General features: G+C 49.3%; 1 pseudogene; it reads right to left on the bottom strand.

Moving 5' to 3' along the window:
- Nucleotides 1-4,112: 4,112 nt before the first annotated feature.
- Nucleotides 4,113-5,688, bottom strand: LOC108302622 (annotated as a pseudogene).
- Nucleotides 5,689-7,720: the final 2,032 nt, after the last annotated feature.

Here is a 7,720-nt window from a genome sequence, read left to right as displayed (position 1 = left end):
ATAAATCTATTCTGAACATTTTCTTAAACCAATAAAATTCTATAGAACAATTTTTATTTTTATTTATTTATTTATTTTGAGACGTGATCTCACTTTGTCACCCAGAATGGGGTACAGTGGCACCATCAAAGCTCACTGTAGCCTCGACCTCCCTGGGCTCCTGTGATCTTTCCACCTCACCTTCCCGAGTAGCTTGGGCCGCAGGTGTACGCCATCACTGAACCTGGCTAATTTTTGTATCTTTTGTAGAGATGGGGTTTTGCCATGGTTCTTGGGCTGGTCTCAGACTACTAAGCTCAAACAATCTGCCCACCTTAGCTTCCCTAATTGCTGGGATTACAGGCGTGCGCTGCCACACCTGGTTAAGGCATTTTTTCAAAAATTTTTTTTGGTAGAGACAGAGTCTCATTATGTTCCCCAGGCTAGTCCTGGCTTCAAATGATCCTACGGCCTCAGCCTTCCAAAGTGCTGGGACTACAGGCATGAGCCCCCACTCCCAGCCTTCACTGACATTCTGATTAGCAAGCTGGCTTTCCTCCACCCCTGCCTCCCAACTCCTACCACCTACCCATTTCTCTTTGAATTAGATGGATGCTTAACAACTTTTCTAGGATGTGGTTACTGACAGGAGAAATAATGCCCCTTAGATGGAATTGGCCACACCCTGAAATTATCTAAGTCAGTAACATCTACCAAACACTTAAAACTCCTCTGATGTGCCTAACAATTCATGAAATGTTGAATGGACAAATATATATATATTTTCAGACAGAGTCTCACTCTGTTGCCATGCGCTAGGCTGGAGTGCAGTGGCACAATCTCGGCTCACTGCAACCTCCGCCTCCCGGGTTCAAGCAATTCTCCTGCCTCAGCCTCCCGAGTAGCTGGGACTACAGGCGCACACCACCGCGCCCAGCTAGTTTTTGTATTTTTAGTAGAGACGGGGTTTCACCATGTTGGCCAGGATGGTCTCGATCTCTTGACCTCATGATCCGCCCGCCTCGGCCTCCCAAAGTGCTGGGATTACAGGCTTGAGCCACCGCACCCGGCCAAATGTACAAATATTAACATAAATACGCCCCCCAGCCTCAGGAGGCACTCAGCTCTGCGGGGAATGTGGACACACAGGTGTGCTGTCTGGGGGCAGAGCCTGTGTGCTGAGCTGAACGCAGGCCACATCATCCTCCCAGGTTCTCCCCGTTCAGAAACATTTGCTGTTGCACCTTGCTCTGAATGACATGTGATGGGGAAAGAACTGGGTGTAAGGCATACAGCAGGAAAGCAGATTGGGCAGCTTGGATGGCACAATCCTATCAGACAGAGCACCAAAACCTGTCCTGTGTGATCCTTTGTACAAAAACAACAATATCTAGCAACTCTTTCACTCCTGCAGATAATCAGTGCCCACAGCCCCTCCCTTTCTCTGCCCTCGTTCAGTCCTTTGTAGGTCCTGTGCTCCCTCCTGCCCCAGGACCTTTGCACAGGCCACATCCTGCCCAGAACCTACTTCCTGACCTCTGACTGGATATGCCTTTCTCAAGCTGTAGATCTTGGCTCAAATTTCATTTCCCCAACTGATGTGGGTTGAGTTGTGTTCCCCTAAAAGATACATTGAAGTCCCAACCCCCCAGTAGCTATGAAAGTGACCTTATGGTCAGGCGCCATAAGCCCTGACTAAAATGGTGAAACCCCATCTCTACTGAAAAAATACAAAAATTAACCAGGCGTGGTGGCAGGCACCTGTAATAGCAGCTACTCCGGAGGCTGAGGCAGGAGAATTGCTTGAATCAGGGAGGTGGAGGTTGCAGTGAGCTGAGATCGCATTATTGCCCTCCAGCAACAGAGCAAGGCTCCAACAAAAAAAAAAAAAAAAAAAAAGTGACTTTATTTGGAAATGGGGTCTTTGCAGATATACTCAGGAAAAGATGAGGTCATGCTGGAGGAGGAAGGACCATACATCCAACGACTGGTGTTCTCATAAGGAAAGAGATATTTGGACACAGAGACAGGGACGCAGAAGAGAAAGTCATGTGACACCAAAAGCAGACACTGGGGTGAGGCGTCCACCAGCCGAGGAATCTCTAGCAAAGCCAGATGCTGGGAAGGGGCAGGAAGGGATCTCCTTCTTATGAACAGTTGTTTTCAGTTTTCAGGAAAAAAATGAAATAAATATATTTGCTTTTTAAAATTAATTATAATGGTTCCATGCAGCAAACATAGAAAAATTCAGATAGAAAAAAAGCATTGCAATCCTACCACCTAGATAAGTTAGCATTTGAGTCTGTTTTTCAAAAAACTTTTATATCTTATTCTCTACACAAATCAACATACATGTATATATACCTTTTTAATTTTTTGCTTGTAAATCTATTCTGAACATTTTCTTAAAACAATACAATTCTATAGAACAATTATTTATTTATTTATTTCGAGACATGAGCCTCGAGGGGGCGCACAGCCCTCCCTGACCTCAGCCTTGAACTTCCAGCCTCCAGAAACGTGAGAAGAAAATCCTGTTGGTTCAAGCCCCTCAGTTTGTGGTACTTCGTCACGCCAGTGCTGGGAAACTCACACACCAAGAAAGGCTTTCTCCACCTCCCCAATTAGAACACGGAGTTCCCCGAGACACTTGTCGTTGTATTTATACGTTCATCGTGTCATTTAACTACCGCCTATCTTCCCCATCAGGTTACCAGCTCCATTAAGGAGAAGCATCTTGTCCTCCCCAGGGCCTGGTGTGTAAGGCTGGAATGGTTCCTGAATGAACGCGTGGCTTATGAGGCAGGTATCCCGTGCCCAGCCACGTGCTGACCTGCGTGCGACACAGGAAGGGACCTGGATGAGAATTTCAGAGTCCGGTGCCACCATCCACTCGTGGTCCTGAACGCTCCACCGTGGGACTGCTTTGCTAACCATGGCTTTGCAAGCAACGCTTCATTTAATCCTCACAACAGCTCAACCCACAGATCCCAGCATGATCCCTATTTGACGATTCGGAAATTGAGGGTTGCCGGAAGTTACTGTACTCGTGAACGGCAAAGCCAGAGCTTGAGTTTAGATCTGTGGGGCTCCAAATCATATGGTGCAATCACCAAGCACCTCCCAGAGCTCCTGCTCTGTTCTGTTGGCTGGGCCAGGTCCTACACTGCAGGGTAACTGTGTGTGGTTAAACTTGCCATTCAAATTTGTAAAGGCAGGGTGAAGGCCGGATCATCCCTGGACCAGGTGCCTCATTTGCTCAACGCTCTGCATCCGGGGTGTGGAGCCCTCTAGGGAGTAAAACCCTTTCTATCAATCGCCTGGAGGTCGAATACCCTTGGTGCTGTGCCCACTGCTGACACCTCTACTGCTCTCGCCCTGCACGTTCACACTGCAGCAAACCCTGGGCCATATTTTAGCCACATGGGGTTATGTGCAATCTCCACAGAGCTGCCCTCAACACCTCCCTGCAGCAGCTTGCTGAATCTGCCTCTTTTTTACAAAAAAAAATTTGGATTCTTGTTTTCCTTGCAAGAACAAAAGATTCTCTAGAATCCTTCAGCCACCAATGAAATGATCAGGCAGTAGAAAAACTTTAGATGGGAGTCTTGTCATCAAAAATACAGTTGCATGGAGCTGCTTAAGATCTGAACCAAACTAAAAATAGGAAGGCAGGGGCTAAAAAGTTATTTTAAGAACCCCCCTCACCCACCCACCCACAGTCACTCTGTGGGCTGAGCAGGGAGCAGGAAGCATGTCTGCTCATACCATGTTGGGATAAGAAGCCATGACTGGGGCCAGGCGCGGTGGCTCACGCCTGTAATCCCAGCACTTTAGGAGGCCAAGGTGGCAAAACACGAGGTTAGGAGACCAAGGCCATCCTGGTTAATGGGGTAAAAGCCTGTCTCTACTAAAAATACAAAAAATTAGCTGGGCATGGTGGTGGGCGCCTGTCATCCCAGCTACTCAGGAGGCTGAGGCAGGAGAATTGCTTGAACCTAGGAGGCGGAGGTTGCAGTGAGCCAAGATCGTGCCACTGCGCTCCAGCCTGGGTGACAGAGCAAGCCACCGTCTAAAAAAAAAAAAAAAAGCCATGGGGTGCCACTGCACTCCAGCCTGGACAACAGGGCAAGACTCCATTTCAAAAGATAAAAAAAAGTCATGGCTGGATGGATCGGATCGCTGATGGCGCACATGGAGCTGAACTTGAACATGACGCCAGCACTGGGTGCAGGGGGTGGGAACGGGAGGTGCCACCCTCACTGCTGCAACTCCTTAATTCTGTTGACGGTGCTGCCAGCACCGAAGGTGTGGTTTAGGAGGATGGTCTGCTGGGTCCCACTGGGGTGCTTGATAATTGGTCTTGTGGATCTTGGCAAAGCCCTTGGTGATGATGGATGGGCCCCCGAGGTCACTCCAGCGCTGTGTACGCCTGGCTCAAGCCCTCCCTGTAGTTCTCGTCTCTGATCACCAACCACCTTAGGCCATGTTTCTTTTAGTAGAGGGCAGTGTCAAGAGCAGGGCCAAACTCCTGGGTGACCGCACTGTGCAGGGAGTTGGCCTTGCCGTTTTCAGTGTTGACGGCACCGATGAGCAGGTTGCTGGAGATGCTGTCCAACTGCCCATGGAGCCCGAGCCAGGGACCGGCAGCCGAGATGTGGTCATATACTTCCCTTTGACCGTGATGAGGATCTGCAGGTCCTCCAGGTCCTTGCCATCCCCCTTGTCAAGAGGCTCCAGGAGCTGCAGGCGCTGGCTGGTGGGGCTCACGACCATGTGCTGCCTGCGGCTGTCCTTGTGGGGAGGTGCTGGTAGGTGTCCTTCCCTGGGTCAAGCTGCTTAGGGAAGCCCATCTGCACCCGAAGCCTATAGCCTGAACTTCTCACCACCCTTGCTGGTCAGGTAGTCAGTCTCTGGGTTGAACTTGAGGGGTCCCACAATGGCCAGGGCTGTGACAATCTCAGGACATGATGAAGGCATGGGTCTCAGAGTTCGCGGTGTTGCAGCCCATGGAGTTCCTGTTGTAGGATGTGGCAATTGTGTTCTTCTCTCCCTTCTTGATGTCCTTCCCGCCCCACTGGCCAATGCAGGGGCCACAAGCACTGGCCAGGACAATTCCGCCCTCATCCTTCAAGATCTGTGCGTAGCCGTCCTGCTCAACAGTGGCGCGGATCTGCTCAGAGCCTGGAGTGATGGCGAACTGGGACTTGCACTTGAGGCCATGGGCCAGTGCCTGCGTGGCCATGGCTGCTGAGAGCCCCAGGTCAATGTTTGTTGTTTTGTTTTGTTTTGTGGCGTGATCTCAGCTCACTGCAACCTTTGCCTCCCGGGTTCCAGTGATTCTCCTGCCTTAGCCTCCCAAGAGAGTAGCCGGGACTACAGGCGTGCACCACCATGCTTGGCTAATTTTTTATTTGTTTTGTAGAGATGGGGTTTCACCATACTGGCCAGGCTGGTCCCGAACTCCTGACCTCGTGATCTGCCTGCCTTGGCCTCCCAAAGTGCTGGGATTATAGGCATGAACCACCGCACCAAGCCCTGGCGAACAATGTTAATGCTCTTCTCTAGCAGGTCATAGTGGATGTACTTGTTGGGCTCAAAGTGGCTCATTGCCACCTTGGCCTGTTGGCACAGGACTGAGGCCACTTGGTTCTGCCACACGCCCAGAGCTTTCTGCAGCCAGGTCACCAGTAGACTGTAGGGCGCCATTTTGTGCAATGACAAAGATGAGGTCAGTGAATCTGCCTCTTTATCAGGGATGTCACTCTCCTCAGTTGGTGGCTCCAAGATGCCGTCCCTAAGGCTGTCTGGTTAGGGATGAGATGAGACGCCTCTTCTCACTGTTGTCACATCAGCCTGAGCAACCTCATCACATGGACTCTTAGTCACTTGCTCATCGCCCACCAGACATCCAGGACCTCTGTGTGGCTGGCAGATGGGTGAGGATGAAGGGTGCAGATCTGGGAACCCTCTGGGCTCCATCACCAGACACGCTGGGCTTGATTCCTGCCTCCTCTGGTTGCCAGCTGGAAACCCTTTCACCAGACACCGATGTTACTTCAGGTTCATTTTCCTCATCTGCGAAATGAAGGTCCTCTTACTCATCTTGCAGGGATGGTGGAAATGCTGAATTATATCTACAAATAATTGCATATATTAATAATCCCTGCCACATAGTAAATTTTCATTCCTTGAATATAGCGCCACCTAGTGGACATCTTTAACCAATAACATTGAATCCGCTTGGACATTCCAGGGACGATTTCATACTCCTCCTTTCCATCCTGCCATCCTCAGTACGTTGCTGGATACACCTGGACCGGTGCTGTCCAGCCTGCAGGCAGCCAGCCTCATGTGGCTCCTGATCACTTCCGCTGTGGCTATTGGAACAGAGACGCGCCCTCAGTGTAAAAGCCACACTGGGTTTTGAAGACTTAGTAGGAGCAAAAGAATGTAACAACAATAATTTTTTTTTTTTTTTTGAGATGGAGTTTCGCTTTTGTTGCCCAGGCTGGAGTACAATGGCACTCTCAGCTCACCGCAACCTCCATCTCCCTGGTTCAATCGATTCTTCTGCCTCAGCCTCCCAAAAAGCTGGGATTACAGGCATGTGCTACCTCGCCTAGCTAATTTTGTATTTTTTTGTAGAGACTGGGTTTCTCCATGTTGGTCAGGCTGGTCTCGAACTCCTGACTTCAGGTGATCCACCCACCTTGGCCTCCCAAAGTGCTGGGATTACAGGTGTGAGCCACTGTGTCTGGCCCCCAATAACCATTTTTAATATTGATTACATTATTACAATTATTGCCATATTTCTTTTTACCTTTTTAAATCAGGCTGCTAATGGCCAGGTGCAGTGGCTCATGCCTATAATCCCAGCACTTTGGGAGCTAAAGCAGGCAGCTCATCTGAGCTTCTGGGTTGGCGTGCAGTGCCATGATCATAGCTCACATGTGCCACCGTGGCCAGCTAATTTATTTTTAATAGAGACAGGATCTTACTATGTTACCTAGTCTTGTCTTGGACTCCTGAACTCAAGTAATCCTCCTGCCTCTGTCCCCAAAACTGCGGGAATTACAGAGGTGAGCCCTCCACACCCACCCGGCCTGTGCTGTTGAGATGGAAAGGGCTTCAGATTTTCCAAGATGCTTTCAGCAAGAAGCAGTCATCATACAAGCTGGGAAAACATCCACATGGCAAATGTAAACCCTGAGGTCCAGAAAGCAAAGGCCGGTATATTACATTGTATCCTATTACACAGATGAAAAACACTTCAATCTACATCAAATTAAAAAAGTAGTTTTCTGATTCTGGGTATCATGGCTCAGAGGCATTGTGATTCACCCTTGCAAATTTCTAAGAAATTAGTTGGTAGAGACCAGAAAGCAAATGTGAGAAGAAATGATTAAAGAGGCCACTGATTGGAATAAAAGGCTAATTTACATCCAGAGTCTTTCAAAGAGAAGAGAAACCAAGCAGTCAGTTGAACGTTAAAAAAAAAAATTAGAGGCCAGGCTCGGTGGCACACGCCTTGTAATCCTGACACTTTGGGAGGCCAAGGCGGGTGGATCACCTGAGGTCAGGAGTTCGAGACTATCCTGGCCAACATGGAGAAACCTCATCTCTACTAAAAAATACAAAATTAGCTGGGTGTGGTGGCACATGCCTGTAATCCCAGCTACTTGGGAGGCTGAGGCAGGAGAATCTCTTGAACCCGGGAGGCGGAGGTTGTGGTGAGCCA

The sequence above is a fragment of the Cebus imitator genome, unplaced genomic scaffold (assembly GCF_001604975.1).
Source record: "Cebus imitator isolate Cc_AM_T3 unplaced genomic scaffold, Cebus_imitator-1.0 Scaffold42, whole genome shotgun sequence".
Lineage (NCBI taxonomy): Eukaryota > Metazoa > Chordata > Mammalia > Primates > Cebidae > Cebus > Cebus imitator.
Note: the sequence above shows the minus strand (reverse complement) of the source record. Positions and strands in the feature narration are given on the sequence as shown.